At 41.8% G+C, this 9,891-nt stretch overlaps 1 pseudogene; it reads left to right on the plus strand.

The window, feature by feature from the left end:
• The first annotated feature begins 2,885 nt into the window (after positions 1–2,885).
• On the plus strand, positions 2,886–4,270 carry LOC118591507 (annotated as a pseudogene).
• The last annotated feature ends 5,621 nt before the right edge of the window (positions 4,271–9,891 follow it).

Here is a 9,891-nt window from a genome sequence, read left to right on the forward strand (position 1 = left end):
AGTCACCAGCCATCCTATGCCTCCTCTCTGTACTATATACCCAGCAAGCCCATGCTTAAGTCTGAGGAATAAAACCCCATACATACAGAAAATAACAATCCAACTACTTCTAGTTAATTCATAATCTTGAAAACAAAGCCTGCAAATAAACCTACTGCCCATAAACTGTTGGAAAAACAAGCTTTGGTACAATATAAAATGAAATGCTCCCAGAAATAAAGATGAATCAATCACTAACACATGCAACCACATGAGTGGAATTTAACTGCATTGTGATAAAAACAAAGAAGCGCTGGAATAATGCCCTTGTATGCAAGTTTAATAAAATGCTGATTGGCCAGTAGCCAGGCAGGAAGTATAGGTGAGGTAAGCAGACAAGGAGAATTCTGGGAAGAGGAAAGCTGAGTCACTGGCCAGACACACAGGAATCAAGATGACAAGGCAGGACTGAGAAAAGGTACCAAGCCACGTGGCTAAACATAGATTAAAAATTATAGGTTAAATTAAGTGTAAGAGCTAGTCAGTAATGAGTCTGAGCTAATGGCCAAGCAGTTATAATTAATACAAGCTTCTGAGTGATTATTTTATAAGTGGGCTACAAGACCATGGGGCTAGCAGGACCAGAGAAACCTTCTGACTATAGAAAGATGCCAAACTTAAATGGTTACCTTTTCCAGAGTCTAGAAGGGAGAAGAGTTTGATCTGAAAAAGACTACAGTGGTGAAATTTCAGTTTCTTTGGGGTAGCAGAAGTGGTGGTAAGACATGATCTTTTATTGAAGTTCATCTAACTATGCAAAATAAAGCATAATTTGTGTACTATTTAAATTACACCTTGTCAAGTTCCTTAAAATAACTTGTTATTCTAATTATTCAATGTCTAATACTTCTAATTAATAATGTCTTCAGCAGCCTTCTAGTCAACTGAATGAAACATAGTTGTATGCTCTGTGACAACATTTCAGCCAAGGACTTACCACTTAGATGATGTTGGCCCCATGAGACTCGGTCCATCATTTACTCATGTACCAATCTTCCTTTGGTAAGTCACTATTCCAGGTTAACAGAATGACAATTTACCACAGTCATCTAATAATGCAAGTCTTAGAACTTACCCCTACTGTTTAGGGGACATGATCTATAAAGCACCATCATCTCCAGATGTACTGGGATTTTGCTTTTCTCAAAACTGAGTAGTGCAGGGGCTGGGTAAGATCCAGGACAGGCACCAAAAACTACACAGAGAAACCTTGTCTCAAAAAAAATAAAAGAAGAAGAATACATTTCCTCTCTGGCTGCCACCTCTTCTCCGACTTGTTTCCTTTTGCCATTTCATGAAGATTAGACCCCATCTTTCAGACTGCTCACTAGAGATTAAGTAAATTCAAGGGTTGCCATGAAAACATTCTAAATGGTTTGAGTTCATTTAACATTCTGCATAATAGTATTTTTGCTCATATATCTTATCAATTAAGGAGTAATTTTAGATAAGTGAGTATCATTAGAGAAAGAAGTATTAAGTGGAGGATATTTAAGCACTTATATTGGCCAGAGCGAGAATAATTTGATTAGATAATTTGGACAGATTCTCTCTCTTTGTAATTCTATGAGAAACAAAGGAGGCAAATATGAGTTCCCTGGGGGACTGAATGGAACAGATAATCCTGTGGTCAAACAAGCAAAGAGAAGCAGGCTGCTGAAGATGAGGCTCTCTGTCTTCATTGAGGATGCTTTCAAGAACTCCATTAAGATAATGGTATCTCTTGAAAGAACTGTGTGCTTCATGGTGTAGGTACTTGATTAAGTGGTAATTCACCCTCGGCTTACTTATCTAATTGATCTTATTTCCCCCTCCTTCATCCTGCCCTTGAGATACCCAGAAGTAAATGACATGTAACCAATAGCTATTTCTTTGCTTTACTCATCACGCAATGTCAAACTCCATCCACTGCGACCTCAGGTCCTCTCAGTGCCCAAAAAATGATGACATGAATTTGAGAAGGAAGAACTGAATTTTCCTGAGAGAGCAGGCCTGGCTTCCCTGAGGATGGGAAGCCATTCTTAATGTGTTTTCAGAGAAAGAGGTGTTTACTATGATAGGTCAAAGAGACTTTTCCCCTAAGCCACTAATCCATGTTCACTGTGTAGCCCAGTAAGGTATGCTTATCATAAGAGAAAGATAGCATGACAGCTGACGGGCAGCTCAAAGGCCTCCAGAACAAATTAGTGTTTATTCTGCTCCTCATAAAATATGTGACATGCCCAATTGCCTGCTGTCACACACTTGATTGATGAGATTTATACTTCTGACGTAGTCATTCATTTGTTCTGGACAAAGCCGTTGAGCACCCATCATGGGCTAGGTGTTCTTCTATACCCTAGCAACCTAAGTGAACAAGTAGAAATAATTAGTCCCTCTGGCACCTAGCGTTTCAGTAGAACAAAGGAAATGGTTGAGACTCCAAGCACAGTCATAATTTTAGATACAAGGAGATTAAGAGAGACGAACAGAATAGCATGTGAAGACATGGGCATAGATAAAGGTGACACATGCACAAGCCAAGGAACCCACACATGGCAGATGAGATGACAGATATTGGGAGTGAGGAAGTAGGTGCCCTGGCCGGCCAGCAGTTTGATTCAATCTTCCAGCTCCCAGATCTGTGTAAGAAGTCGTTTCTGTTATTCTCTGCCATGGCCTCGTGTTACAGCTGCCCAGGAACACTGCTGCACTCACGGCCATAAAGCCCACAGGGATTTTTGATGAGTAGGAATAGATAGGAAGAGAAAGAAAAGTTAAAAAAACAAAACAAGTCTCACACTCTGCCGCCGATTTGCGCTGCGTGTCTTTGCGCTGCTCCATCTCCATGTCCTTCGCTGATTGCAATGGAAGAAGAAATTGCCACACTCATCATTGACAATGGCTCTGGCATGTGCGAAGCTGGCTTTGCTGGCGACGATGCTCCCAGGGCCGTGTTTCCTTCAATCGTCAGTCGCTCCCGACACCAGGGTCATGGTGGGCATGATCCAGAAAGACTCCTATGTGGGTGACCAGGCCCAGAGCAAGAGAGGCATCCTGACCCTGAAGTATCTTATCGAGCACGGCATTGTCACTAACTGGGATGACATGGAGATCTGGCATCACACTTCCTACAATGAACTGCGTGTGGCCCCTGAGGAGCACCTGGTGCTTCTGACTGAGGCCCCTCAGAACCCCAAAGCTAACAGAGAGAAGATAACGCAGATAATGTTTGAGACCTTCAATAAATACCCCAGCCATGTATGTGGTGGCCATTCAGGTGGTGCTGTCCTTGTATGCATCTGGGCGTACCACTGGCATTGTCATGGACTCTAGTGACGGGATCACACATACTGTGCCCATTATATGCCCTGCCCCACACCATCTTGTGTCTGGACCTGGCTGGCCGGGACCTGACAGACTACTTCATGAAGACCCTGACTGAAAGGGGCTATAGCTTCACCACCACGGCTGAGTAGGAAACTGTGTGTGACATTAAGGAGAAGCTAGGCTATGTTGCCCTGGATTTTGAACAAGAAATGGCTACTGCTGCATCGTCCTCTTCCTTCGAGAAGAGCTATGAGCTTCCTGATGGGCAGGTGATCACCATTGGCAATGAGCGCTTCCAGTGTCCAGAGACGCTCTTCCAGCCTTCCTTCCTGGGCATGGAGTCCTGTGGCATCCACGAGACCACCTTCAACTCTATCATGAAGTGTGATGTGGACATCTGCAAGGACCTATATGCTAACACGGTGTTGTCTGGTGGTACCACGGTGTATCCAGGCATTGCTGACAGGATGCAGAAGGAGATCACAACCCAGGCACCCAGCACAATGAAGATTAAGATCATTGCTCCCCCTGAGCACAAGTACTCAGTCTGGATTGGCGGCTCCACTCTGGCCTCACTGTCCACCTTCCAGCAGATGTGGATCAGCAAGCAGGAGTATGATGAGTTGGGCCCCTCCATTGTCCACCGTAAATGCTTCTAGATGGACTGAGCAGGTGCCAGGCTTCTGCTGCATGAGCTAATTCTGAAGTATCAATTTGCCCTGGCAAATGAACAAACCTCATGCTAGCCTCATGAAACTGGAATAAGCCTTTGAAAAGAAATTTGTCCTTGAAGCTTGTATCCAATATCAGCACTGGATCATAGAACTTGTTGCTGATTTTTGACCTTGTATTCAAGTTAACTGTTCCCTTGGTATATGTTTAATACTCTGTGCATATCTTGATTTAGTCCTTAGTCATGTGGCTCGATCACTTGGTGGTTGGGGAGAGCATAGCTGTGGAGGAGAAATCCCCAGCCTGGTGGATCTATGTGAAGCACCATGCAGTGATCTGTGCAGGGTATTTAAACCAACAGCTGACTTCCGGGATTTCTCCAGGCTGGCAAGAGTTCCAGAACCAGTTACCATTTCCGTCTTGCTGGTCTAACGGTGGGAAAGTCCGAGCCTTAGGACCCAGTTTCCATTCTGGTGTTTTTCCTCCTGACGCTGTGGGTTGTTACTTGCCTTGAGTTGGGAACGTTTGCATTGACATCTGTAAATGTATTCATCCTTTTTAATTTGTGTAAGGTTTTTTGTACTCAATTCCTTAAGAAATGACAAATTTTGTTTTTCTACTGTTTAATGAGAACATTAGGCCCCAGCAACACGTCATTGTGTAAAGAAAAATAAAAGTACTGCAGTAACAAACAACAACAACAACAACAAAAACCCAAGAAAACAAAACAAACCAAAAACCACTAAAACTGGTGGAACTGAAAAAATGTCATTTAGAGGCAATATCTGACCTTCATTTTTTTAATATTTCATTAAAAATATCCAGATAGTACCCAAATCATGTAATAGTTACTCTGCTTACTCTGTGCTAGGAAAAGAAGAAGGTAAGTCCTTTCGCCTCCGGATAGGAATAAGGAGGATAGGTTTAACAGAAGCCATGCTTGATGGACACTTAAAGAAGTATTCAATTACAAAGAAACAATGAGAGAAGGAAGCAAGCACCAGATCACCCTGTGCTTTGGTAATGAATGTGGCCCTTCTCTCTGGGCCAGCAGAGCCCATACTGGGAGTGAGTTGTCAGGAAGCCTCCTACAGTGCTGTGGCCAGAAACCAAAGGACTTTCCTTTACAAAAGCGTCAGTCACCATATTTTAAAGCAAGAGTAGGTTTTCTTCCTTGGAGACACCTCAGGGAACAGATAAAGTAAGATCTCCTATAGCGAGAGGCTTCTGCTTAAAAATAGTGCAGTTTGTACTCTCCTTTGCCCCAGAACCCATTAAAATAACAAACTAATTTTTAAAATTACAATTTAACTACTGTTTCCTCGAAACAAACAATAAACAAACAAAATGATTGTGACTCCAAACCAAAAATTCTAATGAATATTTTCTAGACTCCGTGAAAATTTGGACCAAAATTGGGAGGGATGCTGAGAACTTATGTAAAGGATTTAAGATCTCAGGTGTGAAACAAGGAATGAAAACCAGTTTTTAAGTCAGTGCATAATGTGAGTATGGTAAGTTTGCCACTTGCTGTGCTGTGTAGTTTTATTCCAACTTGACATAACTTACAGTCATCTACGAGAAGAGAGTGTCAATTCGAAAACGCCTCCCTAAAATGGGGCTGTAGGCAAGCCAAGGGACATGGTCACAGCAATAGTAACCCTTCCTAGGACAGCAATTGGTATCCAGGGTCATGGGGTGCTGTGACAGACCTGACCATATTTGGGGGAGGATTGTGAAAGGACTTTGGAACTTTGGCCTTGAAAAGCCATTGCGTATTCAAAGCTTGGTGAGCTGTTTTGTGTGAGCTTGGAAGATACAAGTGTTGAAAGCAATTCAAACAATGGCAACCTGGCTTGTGAAGTTCCAGAGGAAATTTGAGAGTGCTTTAAAAGACTCTGTCAGGGCCATTTGCCATTTTGAGTTGAAAATCTGAGGTTCTGGTTCGCTGGGGCTGAAGAATTAGCATTAATAAGATACCAGAACCATGGAAGTGAAACCTTTGCTTTGCTGGGACAGCTGAGGCTGCAGCTGGAGCTGAGAAGCTAGAGGAGATGAACAGGAAGCCAACATCAGTGAGGTGAAATCTTCAGGTAAGTGTTTCCTCAGAGTCAGCACACGCAAGCTGTGTTCCAAGAGGTCGCCAAGGTTGTTGTGCAATATCATTTTAAGATATCTTATACTTGTTTATGCTGTAGAACATTTGTTTTAATGACGCAAAGTTGTGTTTCATTCTTTTATGTTGCATTTGTTTAACTCTGAAGCTGTGCTACTTGGTCTGTCTAAAACACCTGATGGTCTAATAAAGAGCTGAACGGCCAATAGTGAGGCAGGAGAAAGGACAGGCAGGGCCGGCAGGCAGAGAGTATGAATAGGAGAAATCTGGGAGGAGAAGAAGAAGGAGCAAGAGAACAAAGAGAAGAGGATGCTAGGGGTCAGCTACCCAGCTGGCGACAGAGTCAGAGTGAAAGTAAGATTACAGAACTAAGAAATGGAAAAAGCCCAGAGGCAAAAGGTAGATGGGATAATTTAAGAAAAGCTGGCTAGAAATAAGCCAAGAAGCTGGGTGGTGGGCCCTCCAAAGAGCCAAAGAGTAAAGCATAAAATAAAAACAACCAACAGCACAAGGATGTACCTCCTACTAGCAGCCGAACTTGCTAGTGTACGAGTCATCCAACTGGTACTTGTTTTGAAGTTATGAAGGGGTCATAGAGAGCAGCTGTGTTTGGCATTGGCACTGTGTGAGGCCAGAGGAGGCTCCTGAAGAAGGTGCAGCCTCAGCAACAGTTGAAGGCCCAGGATTGAGGGGTCATTCAGGGAAGTTGAGGCTTAATACCATGAGGAGAACCTAGAGAGGTTACTGGTGAAATTGCAGCTCAATTTCAACAAGAGACCCAGCATTTTGGAGATGCCAGTACCATGGGGTGACCACCAAGAACAGCAGCGTCAGGGAGTGGAGCCAGCCAGAGCTTAGAAGGCAAGCTATGTGCTGCAGAGGGTGGAGCTGGAGAAGTGACCCAGGCCCTTTGGAGGAGCCCAGAAGATGGTGAATTGATCTCAGATATTGGATACTGAGTTGTTTACCATTGGAGTCTGGTTTTTGATTTTATTTGGTTGTGGCTGTACCTGGTTCTTGCCTTTTAGAACAAGGTATTAAACTTATTTTTGATTTTATGGGAAGTCACAATTGAGAGGCTTTCAATTTTAAAAGAGACTTTGGATTTTTTTAAGAGATTTAATTTTTTTTAAAGTGTTTGAATTTGTAAGACTGTGGACCTTTTTTGTTTGTTTGTTTTCAAGACAGGGTTTCTCTGTGTAACAACCTCAACTGTTCTATAACTCATTTTCTATACCAAACTGGCTTCAAACTCACAGAGATCCACCTGCCTCTGGCCCCTAAAGTGCTGGGATTACAGATATGTGCCATCCATGCCATGTGGCTGTGGGACTTTTTAAGTTTATAAAGTGTTTTATATTGTGATGTTTATATTAATGTGTGATCTTGGGGATGACTAAGAAAGGAAAGGTTGTGGCTTTACAGTGATGTGTTTGTGTGTCAAGCTGACACTGGGTCAGTTGTGCTGGATGGTTTTGTCAACTTGACACAAGCTAAAGCCGTCTGAGAGTAGGGAACCTCAACTGAGAAAATGCCTCCATAAGATCAAGCTGTAGGCAAAGCTTGCAGGGCATTTTCCTTAATTAGTGATTGATGGGGGAGGGTCCAGCCCATTGTGACTGGTGTCAACCCTGGGCTGGTGGTCCTAAGTTCTATAAGAAAGCAGGCTGAGCAAGCCAGAGGGAGCAAGCTAGTAAGCAGCTCTCCTTCATGGCCTCTGCATCAGCTCCTGCCTCCAGGTTCCTGCCCTATTTGAGTTCCTGTCCTGACTTCCTTTAATGATGAACAGTGTTGTGGTCAAGTCAAGTGAACTTTTTCCTCCCCAACTTGCTTTTTTCATGGGGTCTTACTACAGCAATGCTAATCCTAACTAGGACACGTGGGTTTAGAAGAGATCTCCAATAGCCACATACCCATTCCCATGAGATGTTAGATGGATAGTGTAGAATTCATAAAGGATGAGGCAGAAAGTCAGATTAGCCTGTATGTCCCCAGCCCTCACCACAAAGGGGTCAACAAGTTGGAATTCAAAGAGTTGATTGACCCTGGCGCACTGTGTCCTCTCCGAGCCTGCATACTCAGAACCCCCACTCTGGCACAGGAGAAGAGGGCAGCCTGCTTCTCCCATCTCAGGCTGGATAGGAGTCCTTCCCATGTGGCCACTGAAGCAACTTGACTTGTTCCAAACAGAACTGCTTGGCTCTGTGCATGGTTAGAGCTCAGAGAGTCTACATCAAGGAGAGATAGTTGCACTAGAATCAGCCTTGGGTTTTTCAAGGGAGAGAATGAATGAATAGGAGATCATTTTTTGTTGTTGTTGTTCAAAAGGAATTGAAGACAGCATTTTCCCTCTAAGGACAGCAGAGGGAAATATTAGAAATCGAAAAGAAATGACAAAACCCTGGGAGATGGAAGGTAGGCTGGCAGTATTCAGTAAAAAAATAAAATTGCTTTAGGAGTAAAAACTATATTAAAAACTACACAGCAGAAAGCATATCACTGAAAAAAATAATGTTTAAATCCAGATAAGGAGCTAAACATAAGATTATAGATAATGAAGAGAAAAGCTCTAGTACTTTATAGTTTATGTATCCCAAAATCATGTATACAGATTCACTGTGTCATTGAAAGTACCCTTAAACATAAAACCCTGACGGGCTGGAGAAATGACTCAGTAGGAGCACTGACTGCTCTTCCAGAGGACCTGGGTTCAATTCCCAGCACTCACGTGGCAGCTCACAACTGTTTATAATTCCAGTTCCAGGGGACCTGACACCCATGGCAAAATACCAATGCACATAAAATTAAAATAAATTAATTAAAAGAAAAATAAAATTCTGAGTCTTTGAAAACTCGGTGGTAAATTTAAGTGATAAGCAAGGATTTTACAAGAATTGCTAATGGAAAATTAAAATTGCAACATTTTTTTAAAAATCAGAATTTTAAGGTATATTTACCACTCCCATATTTGTACAAAATATTGTTACAAATCTTGAAGGTCCAAGAATTTTATGCCCAGCAAAGTTGTCCTCTGAGTCAAGTATAGAAGTGTTAGCCAATTTTAGCCTTGAGAGAAACCATGAGACTCAGTCAAAAAAAAAAAAAAAAAACCAAAACAAACAAACAAAAAAACCCTCTGATTACAGCATTTTTTTCAACCAGAAATAAAATTGTAAATGAAGAGTACATGGTAAAGGGCCTGCTGGCCAGCATGGATCCCACTTTCCTAGTATTATAGACCTAAGAGAATTGTAAATATGGCATAGAAATCCCAGGTTAATCAAACAAACAAACAAACAAAAAATCTGAGAGAAGAGGACATAGACAGTGCCGCAATAAGAGGATTAATTTTCTTATATTTATAATGGTGAATTAATTGAGATTGAAACATGTCACTAAATACACACTCACACCCTGACTTTAATCTCATACCGTTTTCATTATCTCTCTTCAGGCTTGGAGAATATTTTAGAAACTAAAAGGCACTTATGACAAAGAAATGTTTATGCATTATAATCTTATTTTAGAAAATTATGTCTCATTATTTTGCTGTCCATATGAGTACACAGAGAAATAGTCTAGTTTATGCTTCTCAGATGTAGATAGTAATTATTTCTCTGTGGTACTATCCAAAAACTTTTCATAGATTTCGTTCTTCTATTTTTCTATGTTGCTTGAGCAGTAATAGTGAGAATGTATAGTTTTGGTAATAATAATTTATAAAAAAAATCTGTCCCATGATCTTTTATGCAAAA

Source organism: Onychomys torridus, chromosome 9, assembly GCF_903995425.1.
Source record: "Onychomys torridus chromosome 9, mOncTor1.1, whole genome shotgun sequence".
Lineage (NCBI taxonomy): Eukaryota > Metazoa > Chordata > Mammalia > Rodentia > Cricetidae > Onychomys > Onychomys torridus.